This window comes from Mustela lutreola, chromosome 13 (assembly GCF_030435805.1).
Source record: "Mustela lutreola isolate mMusLut2 chromosome 13, mMusLut2.pri, whole genome shotgun sequence".
In the NCBI taxonomy this organism is placed as follows: Eukaryota; Metazoa; Chordata; class Mammalia; order Carnivora; family Mustelidae; genus Mustela; species Mustela lutreola.
Window position 1 is genome coordinate 89,947,524 of NC_081302.1, and position 15,743 is coordinate 89,963,266.

Here is a 15,743-nt window from a genome sequence, read left to right on the forward strand (position 1 = left end):
GAGTGTGAGGACGGTAGTCTGAGAACACAAGCTAGATTTGGGTTTCAGGGCGAGGGCACGGCAGGTACCCCCTTCACATCAGGACCAAGATGTCATGCATCTGAAGTCAGGGCGAGGATCAGACGTTGGCTCAGGTTGGAGTTTCTGTGCATGACGGCCCCTTCATGAAGGGAGCGGAATCTCGAGGCCATGGAGGTTTTCCCACGTTGGGAGTTGTGGAATGCCCCCTTCAAGGATTCCTTCTGCGGGACAATGGAGACCTGTTGGAGAGGTCCAGGACATCCCATATGGAATGACCCCAGGGCACGGTTCGAGGATGGATGCCTGGGACGCACGCCTTGCATTCCAATTGTCTCCTCGCAACAAGGCAGTTTAGATCTGATGGCTCTGCGGGAGAAATTGGGTGGCTGAGTTGAAATGGACTTTCCTGAGGATGGGTCCTAATGTGTGTTTGTGTCCATGAGGGCCTTGGAATGAGGCAGTGGCACCGGGACCCTGAAGTATTCTCCTAAGCTTTTGACATAGCTCCCATGCACAAGTTTCCTTGTGGAGAGGAGATTTGTTCTGATGGGTGCTTCAGGAAAACACCTATGCTAGTATTGGAATCCAGGCTTTGGAGGAGACATACCTGTAAACCAAAGCAATGGATCCGATTATGGCCTAGGGTCCTGTCTGGTTCAATCTTCTTCTCTGGGGTCATCCATCTATGGAATGAGTGGAGGTAGTTGCTCAGCTGGTGTCAGACCGCCCTTGTTTGTGCCGGGCGACCTACACTATTGGGATAGCCTCAGGGACTTTGGGGGGTTCTCCTAATTTGTACGGTTTGGGACAATGGAATGGGCAGAATTCCCATGGATTGGGTAGGCGCAGTCCTAATGTGTGACTCCAGGGGACCCAGCCTGGAGGGTGTGTGGCCCAGGACTTTGAGAACAGAATTCTAAAAACACAAACTCAGCCTAGGTTTGGGGATGTAGGTATGGCAGACACGATCGACAAACCATGAGAAGAACTCTTCAGGATATGAAGAAACAGCGAGTCTGAGGCGCTTGCTCAGGCTTTTGTCTCTGGATTTTGTATCAGCGATGGCCGTGGAATGTCGGGGAGACCTCATGGGCCATGGACGAATCTTCATCTCTGTGGATTAGGCCCAATCCCAATTGTTTTTCGTGAATCTCTGGGATGGGAGGACTCCTTTCAGGTTTGTTACCTCAGGTGTCCCACGAAAAGAGGAATTCCAAAGCAGAGCACTAGGGAAGAGTCATGGAACAAAGCGAACTATGGTTAAAAATTGGGGCCAGGGGCATGGCAGGCCCCATATACGGGCTCAGGGTCCAGCCACGGAGAGGCGTTACTTGAGGACTGGGCTCAGGCTGAGGGTCACAATGTGTGTTTGTTACCATTGTGGCCCGTGAGCATGGGCGGGGCCGTATGGGCCACACTAGTTTCAACTACACTGAACGTTGGTCACATGGCAACCACAAGGTTTCTTGCCATGGGGATGGAGTTCTGATTTCTGCATCATTTTCAACCCTGGCAGTGGTTTGAGATAAGTTATAGGATCTGAAGCCTGGAAATCGAGGTTGAGAAGAGATGACGACCTAAGGCCATGGCAGGTCCGATGTGTTCAGAGTGCGGCCAGCTGTCTGGGTGAGGCCAGGAGGTCCAGACTCAGGTTGTGTCTGCAAGGGAATCAGTGCCCAGGTCAGCCTATATATTTGGGGTACAGCCAAGTGGCCTGCAGGTTGTTCCTCAATTGGTGTTTCTGGGTAGCTCCGTAGGGCAATATTTTTCTTCTGGAGGGCAGGCAGAGTGTTGCATTGTAGTTCTGGATTGCCAAACTGGAGGGCTTGTGGGCCCGTAGTCTGAGGACGGAAGTCTGAGAACACAAGCTAGATTTAGGTTTCTGGGTGAGGACATGGCAGGCACAATCTACAGACCTGACTCGAGATCTCATGGATCTGAAGTCAGGGCGAGGATCAGACGATCGCTCAGGTTGGAGGTTCTGTTCCTGATGGACCCTTCATGAAGGGGGGGGGGGGAATAACGAGGCCATGGTGGTTTTCCCACGATGGGAGTTGTGAGAAGCTCCAAACTGCAAAGATTCGTCTACAGGACAATTAAGACCTGTTGGTTGGCTCCAGGCCAACGATTCCGATCAGGGTTCGAAGGATGGATGGCTGGGTAGCCCACCTCGCATTCCAATTGTCTCCTATCAACAAGACAGGTTAGATCTGCTGGATCTCGGGGAGCAACCGAGGAGGCTGAGTTGAAATATACTCTCCTGTGGTTGGGTCCTAATGTGTTTTTGTGTCTATGGAGATCTTGGAATGAAGCGGTGGCACTGGGGCCCTGAAGGGTTCTCCTAAACAGAAGCTTTGACAAAGCACCAACGTGCCTGTTTCCCGTGTGTAGAGGAGATTGCTTCCGATGGGTGTCAAGAAACAGCCATATTCTGGTATTGAAATCCAGGCCTGTGAGGAGAGATGCCTGGAAACAAAAAGAATGGATCCGATTAGTGCCTACGGGTCTGTTTGTACCTTTTTCCCTCTGGGGACACCAGTCTACGGGTCTGAGTGCAGGTAGGCGCTCAGATGGGATCAGATTGCCCTTGTTTGTCCTGGGAAGCCACCACTATTGAGAAGGTCAGGGACTTTGGAGGTTTATCCTATTAGTAGGTTTGTGGCCATTGGAATAGGCACACAGAAATCCTTAGGAGAGGGCAAGTACAGTGCTCAGGTTTGGCTCCAGGGGCTGAGCCGGTACGGTGTGTAGGCCAGGGCTGTTTGGACCGTTTTCTGAAAACACAAACTCGGCTTATGTTTCCGATCATAGATTGGCAGGACTGATCTACAGAATATGAGGAGAACTCTTCGGGATATGGAAAAAGGGTGAGTGTGAGTCTCTTGTTGAAGTTTTGTCTCTGGATATCGTGTCAACAATGTTCATGAAATTTCCGGGTGACTTCATTGGAAATGGACTTGTCTTACTCTCTGGATGTATGGCCCCGTTCAAAGAGTTTGGGGACATTCTGTGGGCTGGAATAAGTCTCTTTTTTTGTTGTTGTTGTTTTGTCTTGTTTTGTTTTTTTAACTCAGGTGTCCCATCAAATAAGGGACTCCAGAGTAGAGCCCTGGGGAGGGGCGACTGGACAACCAGAAATCATGTTAAATATTGGGGCCTAGGGACATGTCAAGCACATTATGACAGCTAATGGTCCAGTCTCTAAGAGGACTTAAGAGGACATGTCTCACGCTGAGGGTCACAATGCATGTTTATGCCCTCGTGGCACTCAAGAATAGGCGGGGACTCAGAGTGAATGCTGGTTTCTCCTACACTGAACGTTGGACAACATGCCAACCACAAGTTTTCTGGCCATAGGTAAGGAGGAGACTGGTTACTGCATCACATTCACCCCTGGGCAGGGATTGGAGATAAGGTCTAGGTTCTGAAGCCTGAAAACTGAGGTCGGGAAGAGATGATGACCTAAGTCCATGGCAGGTCTGATGTGCTCAATGTGCGGTCAGCTGTCTGGGTGTTGGTCAGGATTCCGGGCTCAGGTTATGTCAGAAAGTGCATTAGTGCCCAGGTTAGACAATATATTTTGGGTACATTCGAGTGCTGTGTAGGTTGATCCTCATTTAAGCTGCCTGGGCAGCTCATTAGGCAATATATATATATTTTTTTCTAGAGGGCAGGCAGAGTGCTGCATTGTGGGTCCGGAATTGCCAAACTTGAGGGCTTCGGGGCCAGGATTGTGAGGACGGAAGTCTGAGAACACAAGCTAGATTTGGGTTTCAGGGCGAGGGCACGGTACGTACCCCCTGCACATCGGAACCAAGATGTCATTCATCTGAAGTCAGGGCGAGGATCAGACGTTGGCTCAGATTGGAGTTTCTGTGTATGACGGCCCCTTCATGAAGGGAGCGGAATCTCGAGGCCATGGAGGTTTTTCAACATAGGGAGTTGTGGGATGCCCACTTCAAGGATTCCTTACGCGGGACAATTGAGACCAGTTGGAGAGGTCCAGGACATCCCATATGGAATGACTCCAGGGCACCGTTCCAGGATGGATGCCTGGGACACGCGCCTCGCATTCCAATTGTCTCCTAGCAACAAGGCAGTTTAGATCTGACGGCTCTGCGGGAGAAACCTGGGTGGCTGAGTTGAAATGGACTTTCCTGAGGATGGGTCCTAATGTGTGTTTGTGTCCATGAGGGCCTTGGAATGAGGCGGTGGCACCGGGACCCTGAAGTATTCTCCTAAGCTTTTGAAAGAGCTCCCATGCACAAGTTTTCTTGTGGAGACGAGATTTGTTCTGATGGGTACTTCATGAAAACCACTATGCTAGTATTGGAATCCAGGCTTTGGAGGAGACATGCCTGTAAACCAAAGCAATGGATCCGATTATGGCCTGGGGTCCTGTCTGGTTCAATCTTCTTCTCTGGGGACATCCGTCTATGGAATGAGTGGAGGTAGTTGCTCAGCTGGTGTCAGACCGCCCTTGTTTGTGCCGGGCGACCTACACTATTGGGATGGCCTCAGGGACTTTGGAGGGTTCTCCTAATTTGTACGGTTTGGGACAATGGAATGGGCAGAATTCCCATGGATTGGGTAGGCGCATTCCTAATGTGTGACTCCAGGTGACCCAGCCTGGAGGGTGTGTGGCCCAGGACTTTGAGGGCAGAAGTCTAAAAACACAAACTCAGCTTAGGTTTGGGGATGTAAGTATGGCAGACCCGATCGACAAACCATGAGAAGAACTCTACTGGATATGAAGAAACAGCGAGTCTGGGGCACTTGCTCAGGCTTTTGTCTCGGGGAGGCCTCATGGGTCATGGCCGAATCTTCCTCTCTGTGGATTTTGCCCGATCCCAATTGTTTTTCGTCAATCTGTGGGATGGGAGGACTCCTTTCAGGTTTGTTACCACAGGTGTCCCACCAAAAGAGGAATTCCAAAGCAGAGCCCTAGGGAAGAGTGAAGGGACAAAGGGACCTATGGTTAAAAATTGGGGCCAGGGACATGGCAGGCCCCATATGCGGGCTCAGGGTCCAGACACTGAGAGGCCTTACTTGAAGACTGGGCTCCGGCTGAGGGTCACACGGTGTGTTTGTGACCACAAACACACATTGTGACCAATGTTGCCCGCGAGCATGGGCGGGGCCTCATGGGCCACACTGGTTTCAACTACACTGAACGTTGGACAACATGGCAACCAAAAGGTTTCTTGCCATGAGGATGGAGTTCGGATTTCTGCGTGATTTTCAACTGTGGGCAGTGGTTTGAGATAAGTTATAGGTTCTAAGGCCTGAAAATCAAGGTTGAGAAGAATTTCGATCTAAGGCCATGGCGGGTCTGGTATTTTCAAAGTGCGGCCAGCTCTCTGGGTGGGACCAGGATGTCCAGGCTCAGGTTGTGTCTGAAAGGGCTTCAGTGCCCAGGTCAGCCTATATATTTGGGGTACAGCCAAGTGGCATGCAGGTTGATCCTCATTTGGGGTTTCTGGGTAGCCCCAGAGGGCAATGGTTTTCTTCTGGAAGGCAGGCAGAGTGTTGCATTCTTGTTCTGGATTGCCAAACTGGAGGGCTTGTGGGCCCGTAGTCTGAGGACGGAAGTCTGAGAACACAAGCTCGGCTTAGTTTTCTGGGTTAGGACATGGCGGGCACAATATAAAGACCTGACTCGAGATCTCGTGGATCTGAAGTCAGGGCGAGATTCAGACGATAGCTCAGCTTGGAGGTTCTGTCCCTGATGGACCCTTCATGAAGTTGGGGGGATCAAGATTCCATAGGGGTTTTCAAAGGATGGGAATTGTGAGAAGCTCCAAACTGCAAAGATTCTTCTGCAGGACAATTGAGTCCTGTTGGTTGGTTCTAGGCCAACGATTCCGAGCAGGGTTCTATGGATGGATGGCTGGGTAGCCCACCTCGCATTCCAATTGTCTCCTAGCAACAAGACAGGTTAGATCTGCTCGATCTGGAGAAGCAACCGAGGGGGCTGAGTTGAAATGGACTCTCCTGTGGATTGGTCCTAATGTGTTTTTGTGTCTATGGATACCTTGGAATGAAGCGGTGGCACTGGGGCCCTGAAGGGTTCTCCTAAACAGAAACTTTGACCAAGCTCCAACGTGCAAGATTCCCATGTGTAGAGGAGATTTGTTCTGATGGGTGAGTCAAGAAACAGACATATTCTGGTATTGAAATCCAGGCCTCTGAGAAGAGATGTCTGGAAACCAAAGCAATGGATTCCATTAGTGCGTAGGTTCCCTCTGGGGACATCAGTCTACGGGTCTGAGTGCAGGTAGGTGCTCAAATGGGCTCAGATTGCCCCTGTTTGTCCTGGGAAGCCACCAATATTGAGATGGCCTCAGGGATTTGGAGGTTTATCCTATTAGTGGTGTTGTGGCCATTGGAATGGGAACAAAGAAATCCCTTGGAGAGGGCAAGTACAGTCCTCAGTTTGGCTCCAAGGGCCTGAGCCTGTAGGGTGTATAGGCCAGGGCTGTTTGGACCGTTGTCTGAAAACACAAACTCGGCTTATGTTTCCGGTCATAGGTATGGCAGGACTGATTTACAGACCATGAGGAGAACTCTTCGGGATTCGAAAAAAGGGCCAGTGTGAGGCTCTTGCTCAAGTTTTTGTCTCTGGATATCGTGTCACAACATGTTCATGAAATTTTCGGGTGACTTCATGGGAAATGGACGAGTCTTACTCTCTGGAGGTGTGGCCCCGTCCAAAGAGTTTGCGGTCATTCTGTGGGATGGAATAAATCCGTCTTTTTGTTGTTGTTGGTTTGTTTTGTTTTGTTTTTTAACCTCAGGTGTCCCACCAAATGAGGGATTTCAGATTAGAGCCCTGGGGCGGGGCGACTGGACAACCAGAAATCTGGTTAAATATTGTGGCCTAGGGACATATCAAGCCCATTATGACATCTAATGTTCCAGTCCCTAAGAGGACTTACTAGAGGACAGGACTCACGCTGAGGGTCACAATGCATGTTTATGCGCTCTTCGCACTCAAGAATGGGCGGGGCCTCAGGGTGAATGCTGGTTTCTTCTACACTTAACGTCGGACAACATGCTAACCACAGGTTTTCTTGCCATGGGTAAGGAGGAGTTCGGATTTCTGCATCACACTCACCCATGGGCAGGGATTGAAGATAAGGTCTAGGTTCTGAAGCCTGAAAACTGGGGTAGGGAAGAGATGATGACCTAAGGCCATGGCGGGTCTGATGTGCTCAGTGTGCGGTCAGCTGTCTGGTTGTTGGTCAGGAGGTCCGGTCTCAGGTTGTGTCAGAAAGTGCAATAGTGCCCTGGTTAGACTATATAATTAGGGTACATTCGAGTGCCGTGTAGGTTTATCCTCATTTAAGCTGCCTGGGTAGCTCATTAGGCAATTTTTTTTTTTTCTAGAGGGCAGGCAGAGTGCTGCATTCTGGGTCCGAAATTTACAAACTTGAGGACTTCGGTGACAGGAGTGTGAGGACGGAAGTCTGAGAACACAAGCTAGACTTGGGTTTCAGGGCGATGGCTCGGCAGGTAACCTCTGCACATCGGAACCAAGATGTCATGCGTCTGAAGTCAGGGCGAGGATCAGACTTTGGCTCAGGTTGGAGTTTCTGTGCATGACGGCCCCTTCATGAAGGGAGCGGAATCTCGAGGCCATGGAGGTTTACCCACGTTGGGTGTTGTGGGATGCTTCCTTCAAGGATTCCTTCTGCGGGACAATGGAGACCTGTTGGAGAGGTCCAGGACATCCCATATGGAATGACTCCAGGGCACCGTTCCAGGATGGATGCCTGGGAAGCACGCCTCACATTCCAATTGTCTGCTAGCAACAAGACAGTTTAGATCTGATGGCTCTGCGGGAGCAACCTGGGAGGCTGAGTTGAAATGGACTTTCCTGAGGATCGGTCCTAATGTGTGTGTGTCCATGAGGGTCTTGGAATGAAGCAGTGGCCCCGGGACTCTGAAGTATTCTCCTAAGCTTTTGACATAGCTCCCATGCACAAGTTTCCTTGTGGAGACGAGATTTGATCTGATGGGTGCCTCCGGAAAACCCCTATGCTAGTATTGTAATCCAGGCTTTTGAGGAGACATGCCTGTAAACCAAAGCAATGGATCCGATTATGGCCTAGGGTCCTGTCTGGTTCAATCTTCTTCTCTGGGAACATCCATCTATGGAATGATTGGAGGTAGATGCTCAGCTGGAGTCAGACCGTCCTTGTTTGTGCTGGGCGACCTACATTATTGGGATGGCCTCAGGGACTTTGGAGGGTTCTCCTAAATTGTAAGGTTTGGGACAATGGAATGGGCAGCATTCCCATGGATTGGGTAGGCGCAGTCCTAATGTGTGACTCCACGGGACCCAGCCTGGAGGGTGTGTGGCCCAGGACTTTGAGGACAGAAGTCTAAAAACACAAACTCAGCTTAGGTTTGGGATGTAGGTATGGCAGATCCGATCGACAAATCATGAGAAGAACTCTTCAGGATATGAAGAAACAGCGAGTCTGAGGCGCTTGTCAGGCTTTTGTCTCTGGATTTTGTATCAGCGATGGCCTCATGGGCCATGGACGAATCTTCCTCTCTGTGGATTTGGCCCGATCCCAAGTGTTTTTCGTCAATCTGTGGGATGGGAGGACTCCTTTCAGGTTTGTTACCTCAGGTGTCCCACCAAAAGAGGAATTCCAAAGCAGAGCCCTAGGGAAGAGTGAAAGGACAAAGCAAACTATGGTTAAAAATTGGGGCCAGGGGCATGGCAGGCCCCATATGCGTGCTAATGGTCCAGCCACTGAGAGGCCTTACTTGAGGACTGGGCTCAGGCTGAGGGTCACAATGTGTGTTTGTGACCAATGTGGCCTGGGAGCATGGGCGGGGCCTCATGGGCCACACTGGTTTCAACTACACTAAACGTTGGACAACATGGCAAACACAAGGTTTCTTGCTATGGGGATGGAGTTCTGATTTCTGCATCATTTTCAGCCCAGGGCAGTGGTTTGAGATAAGTTATAGGTTCTGAAACCTGAAAATCGAGGTTGAGAAGAGATGACGCCCTAAGGCCATGGTGGGTGCGATGTGCTCAGAGTGTGGCCAGCTGTCTGGGTGGGGCCAGGAGGTCCAGGTTCAGGTTGTGTCTGAAAGGGCTTCAGTGCCCAGGTCAGCCTATATGTTTGGGGTACAGCCAAGTGGCGTGCAGGTTGATCCTCATTTGGGGTTTCTGGGTAGCCCCAGAGGGCAATGGTTTTCTTCTGGTGGGCAGGCAGAGTGTTGCATTGTTGTTCTGGATTGCCAAACTGGAGGGCTTGTGGGCCCGTAGTCTGAGGACGGAAGTCTGAGAAAACAAGCTCGGCTTAGTTTTCTGGGTTAGGACATGGCGGGCACAATCTACAGACCTGTCTCGAGATCTCGTGGATCTGAATTCAGGGCGAGGATCAGACGATCGCTCAGCTTGGAGGTTCTGTTCCTGATGGACCCTTCATGAAGGGGGGGGGATCACGAGGCCATGGGGGTTTTCCCACGATGGGAATTGTGAGAAGCTCCAAACAGCAAAGATTCTTCTGCAGGACAATTGAGACCTGTTGGTTGGCTCCAGGCCAACGATTCCGAGCAGGGTTCTACGGATGGATGGCTGGGTAGCCCACCTCGCATTCCAATTGTCTCCTATTAACAAGACAGGTTTCGATCTGCTGGATCTGGGGGAGCAACCGAGGAGACTGATTTGAAATGAACTCTCCTTTGGATGGGTCCTAATGTGATTTTGTGTCTATGGAGACCTTTGAATGAAGCGGTGGCACTGGGGCCCTGAAGGGTTCTCCTAAACAGAAGCTTTGACCAAGCTCCAACGTGCAAGTTTCCCATGTGTAGAGGAGATTTGTTCTGATGGGTGAGTCAAGAAAAAGCCATATTCTGGTATTGAAATCCAGGCCTCTGAGGAGAGATGCCTGGAAACCAAAGCAATGGATCCGATTAGTGCCTAGGGTTCTGTTGGTTCCTTTTTCCCTCTTGGGACATCAGTCTATGGTTCTGAGTGCAGGTACGTGCTCAGATGGGCTCAGATTTCCCCTGTTTGTCCTGGGAAGCCACCACTATTGAGATGGCCTCAGGGACTTTGGAGGTTTATCCTGTTAGTAGATTTGTGGCCATTGGAATGGGCACACAGTAATCCCTTGGAGAGGGCAAGTACAGTCCTCAGTTTGGCTCCAGGGGCCTGAGCCTGTAGGCCAATGCTGTTTGGACCGTTGTCTGAAAACACAAACTCGGCTTATGTTTCGGGTCATAGGTATGGCAGGACAGATCTACAGACCATGAGGAGAACTCTTCGGGATATGAAAAAAGGGCGAGTATGAGGCTCTTGCTCAAGTTTTTGTCTCTGGATATCGTGTCACAACATGTTCATGAAATTTCCGGGTGACTTCATGGGAAATGGACGAGTCTTACTCGCTGGAGGTGTGGCCTCGTCCAAAGAGTTTGGGGTCATTTTTTGGCATGGAATACGTCCGTTTTTTTTGTTGTTGTTGGTTTGTTTTGTTTTGTTTTTTAACCTCATGTGTCCCACCAAATGAGGGACTCCAGAGTAGAGCCCTGGGGAGGGGCGACTGGACAACCAGAAATCTGGTTAAATATTGGGGCCTAGGGACATGTCAAGCCCATTATGACATCTAATGGTCCAGTCACTAAGAGAACTTACTAGAGTACAGGACTCACGCTGAGGGTCACAATGCATGTTTATGCCCTCGTCGCACTCAAGAATGGGCGGGGCCTCAGGGTGAATGCTGGTTTCTCCTACACTGAACGTTGGACAACATGCCAATCTCAAGGTTTCTTGCCATGGGTAAGGAGGAGTTCTGATTTCTGCATCACACTCACCCCTGGGCAGGGATTGGAGATAAGGTCTAGGTTCTGAAGCCTGAAAGCTGGGGTAGGGAAGAGATGATGACCTAAGGCCATGGCGGGTCTGATGTGCTCTGTGTGCGGTCAGCTGTCTGGGTGTTGGTCAGGAGGTCCGGTCTCAGGTTGTGTCAGACAGTGCATTAGTGCCCAGGTTAGACTTTATAATTTGGGTACATTCGAGTGCCGTGTAGGTTTATCCTCATTTAAGCTGCCTTGGCAGCTCATTAGGCAATATTTTTTTTTTCTAGAGGGCAGGCAGAGTGCTGCATTGTGGGTCCGGAATTGCCAAACTTGAGTGCCCAGGTTTGACTATATAATTTAGGTACAGTAGAGTGCCGTGTAGGTTTATCCTCATTTGGGGTGTTTTGAAAGATCCATAGGGCAACATTTTTCTTCTGGAGGGAAGGCAGAGTGCTGTATTGTGGGTCTGTAATTGCCAAACGTGAGGGCGTGGGGGCCGGGATGTGAGGACAGAAGTCTGAGAACACAGGCTAGACTTAGGTTTCAGGGTGAGGGCAAGGCAGGCACACTCTGCTATCTCGTGCTTCTGTAGTCAGGGAGAAGATCAGACGATGGCTCAGTTTTGAGAATCTGTCCAAAATGGCCCCTACATGAAGTTGGGGCAGGGCCATAGAGGTTTTCCCATGTTGGGAGTTGTGAGATGCTCCAAACAGCAACGATTCCTTCTGCGGGACAATTGATACCTGTTGGATGGCTCCAGGACATCCCATAGGGACGACTCAAGAGCAGGGTTCTAAAGATGGATGCCTGGGTTTCCCACCTCGCATTCCAATCGTCTCATTGCGATAAAACATGTTGAATCTTCTGTCTCTGGTGGAGCAACCGAGGGCGCTGAGTTGAAATGGACTCTCCTGCGCATGTGTCATAATGTGGGTTTGTGCCCATGGGGACCTTGGAATGGGGTGGTGACACCAGGGTCATGAAGTTTTCTACTAATCAGACGTTTTGACACAGTTCCCACGTACAAGTTTCCCATATGGAGACGAGATTTGTTCTGGTGGGTGCCTCAGGAAAGCCTCATATGCTGCTATTGGAAACCAGGCCTCTGAGGAGAGATGGCTGGAAACCAAAGCAATGGATCTGTTGAAGTCCAGGGGCCTGTCCAGTTCAATTTTCTTCTCTGTGGACATCTGTCTCCAGGTCTGAGTGCAGGTAGTATCTCAACTGGTGGCAGATAGCCCCTGTTTGTCCTGGGTAGCCTACACACTTAGGAATGCCTTGGGGACTCTGGAGCTTTCTCCTAATTTGTTCTGACTGGTGCAACCCCGACATTCCACGACCATCGTTGACACAAAATCCAGACAAAAGCCTGAGCAAGCGCCTCACTCTCGCCCTTTGTTCATATCCCAAAGAGTTCTAATGATCTGTAGGTGGGCCTGCCATACCTACATCCTCAAACCTAAGCTGAGTTGCTGTTTTTAGACTTTTGTCCCCACGGCCCTGGCCCACACACCCTCCAGGCTAGGGCCCCTGGAGCCACACCTCAGGATTCTGCCTGCCCTCTCAAAGGGAATTCTTCATATTCCATTGGCGACAACCATATAAATCAGGAGAAATCTCCAATGTCCCTGGGACCATCCCAATATTGTAGGCCGCCCGGAACAAACAGGGGTGATCTGACACTAGCTGAGCACCTAGTTCCACACAGACTCAGAGACAGATGTCCCCAGAGAAGAACATTGAACTGGACAGGCCCCTAGGCCCTAATCAGATCCATTGCTTTGGTTTCCAGGCATCTGTCCTCAGAGGCCTGGTTTCCAATACCAGCCTATGGGGTTTCCAGAGGCACCCATCAGAGCAAGTCTTGTCTGCACATTGGAAACTTGCTCATGGAGCTATGTCAGAACCTCAGAGGCCTGGTTTCCAATACCACCATATGGGGGTTTCCTGAGGCATCAATCAGAACAAATATCTTCTCCACATGGGAAACGTGCTCTTTCAAGCTGTGTCAAAACCTCCGGTTAGGAGAATCCTTCAGGGCCCCGGTGCCACCACCTCATTCCAAGGTCTCCATGGACACAATCCCACATTAGGACCCATCAGCAGGAGAGTCTGTTTCAACTCAGTGCCCTTGGGTGCTCCCCTAGAGCCAGCAGATCGAACCTATCTTGTCACTAGGAGACAATTGGAATGTGAGGCGGGCTGGCTAGGCATCCATCTGTAGAAAACTACTGTGAAGTAATTCCATATGGGACGTCCTGGAGCCATCCAACAGGTCACAGCTGTCCTGCAGTAGGAATCCTTGTGCTTTGGAGCACCTAACCACTCCCATCATGGGAAAAGCTCTGTGGCCTCGTAGTGCACTGTCCCCTTCATGAAAGAGCCATTTTGGATAGAAACTCCAACCTGAGCCAACGTCTAATCCTCGCCCTGACTTCAGATGCACGAAATCTTGATTCAACTCTACAGAGTGTGCCTGCCAAAACCCCGCCTTGCAGTAAAACCTAGCTATTGTTCTCAGACTTCGTCCTCACACTCCGAGCCCACCAGCCCTCCAGTTTGGGAATTCTGGAGAGACACAATGCAGTACTCTGACTGCCCTCCAGAAGAGAAACGTTGCCCTATGGGCCTAACCAGAAACGCCAAATGAGGATCAACCTGCATGCCACTTGACTCTACCCCAATTATACAGTTTCGCTTGGGCGCTAATGCCCTGTCTTTCACAGCCAGAGGCTTGAATTCCCAACCTACACCCAGACAGCTGGCTGTACACTGAGCACATCAGACCCGCCATGGCTTTAGGTCATCATCTCTTCCCAACCTTGGTTTTCAGGCTTCAGAACCTAGACCTTATCTATACTCACTACCCAGGGTTGAACGTGATGCAGAAATGAAACTCCTTCTTCCTCAAGGCAAGAAACCTTGTGGTTGGCATGTTTTACAACGTTCAGTGTAGGAGAATCCAGTGTAGCCCATGAGTCCCTGCCCATGCTTGAGAACCGCAATGGGCACAAACACATTGGGACCCTCAGTGTGAGCCCTGTCCTCAAGTAAAGCCTCTCAGGGGCTGGGACAAGAACCCGCATTGCCATCCCTTAGTCCCCCAATATTAATGAGAGGTTGAGAGGTCTAGTCACCCCTATTCAGGTCTCTGCTCTGGAACCCCTGAGGAAAAAAATATCGAAGGGACTCCTCCCATCCCCCGAATGAGCCCCAAAACTTGGGATCTGACCAAATCTTAAAAGAGAAAGAATCGTCCATGGACAAAGAGGCCATCCCGACATTCCATGGCCACCGTTGACACAAAATCCAGAGACAAAAGCCTGGGGATATGCCTCACACTTGCCCTTTGTTCATAGCCTGAAAAATTCTCCTCACAGTCTATAGATCAGGCCTGTCATACCCACGTCCCCAAACCTAAGCTGATTTTGGGTTTTCAGATTTCTGTCCCCACTGTCCTGGCCCACGCACCCTCCAGGCTGGGGCCCCTGGAGCCAAGCCTCAGGACTGTGCCTGCCTTCTCCAAGCGAATTCTGCCAATTCCATTGGCCACAACCCTAAAGATTAGGAGAACACTCCAAAGTCCCTGAGGCCATCCCAATAGTGTTGGCTACTCAGGGCAAACAGGGCGATCTGTCCCAAGATGAGCAACTACCTCAACGCAGACCCATTACAGATAACCCCAGAGAAGAAGATTGAACCAGACAGGCACCTAGGCCCTAATCAGATCCATTGCTTTTGATTCCAGGCATCTCTCCTCAGAGGCCTGGTTTCCAATACCAGCATATGTGTTCTTCTGGAGGTACCAGTCTGAACAAATCTCATTTACACGTGGGAAACATGCTTTTTGGAGCTGTGTCAAAACCTCCAGTTAAGGGAAACCTTCAGGTCCCAGCAGCCAACACCCCATTCCAAGGTCTCCATGGGCACAAACCCACATTATGACCCATCCTCAGGAGAGTCCATTTCAACACATCCCCTTTGGTTGCTCCACAAAAGAAGCAGATCGAACCTGCCTTGTCACTAGGAGACAATAGGAATGTGAGGCGGGCATTCCAGGAATCCATCCTTAGAACCCTGCTCTGCCGTTGTTCCGCATGGGACGTCCTGGAGCAATCTGACCGGTCTCGACTGTCCCGTAGAAGGAATCCTTGCCGATTGGAGCAACTTACAATGCCCATCGTGGGAAAGTCTCCATAGCCCCATGATGCCCCCCACCATCATGAAGGGGCCATCCTGAACAGAAACTTCAACCTGAGCCTCTATCTGATCCTCGCCCTGACTTCAGATGCATGAGATTTAGATTTAGCTCTACAGAGTGTGCCTGCCATGATCTTGACCCAAAACCTAAGCCTAGCTTGTGTTCTCACACTTCCTTCCTCACAATTCTGGCCCACAAGCCCTCCAGTGTGAGAATTCCGTAGCCACAATGCAGCACTCTGCCTTCCCTCCAGAAGAAAAACGTTGCCCCTGGGGCTACCCAGAAACGCCAAATGAGGATCAACCTGCATGCCACTCAACTGTACTCCATTTATACAGTCTACGCTTGGCACTAATGCCCTGTCTGACACAGCGTGAGCCTGGACCTCCTGGACGACACCCAGAAAGGTGGTGTCACACCTAAGGACTGTGCCAGTGCTCTCCAAGGTAACTCTGCCCGTTTCATTTGCCACAACCTTACAGATTAGGAGAAACCTCCAATCCCAAAGACCAGCCCAATACTGTTGGCCTCCCCCAACAAACATGGGCGATCTGACACAAGCTGAGCAGTGACCTCCATTCTGAATCTTAGACAGAGACACTCAGAGGAGAATATTGAAGAGGACAGGCCCCTAGACCCTAATCAGATCCATCGCTTTGGATTCCAGGCATTGTTCCCCAGATGCTTGGTTTCC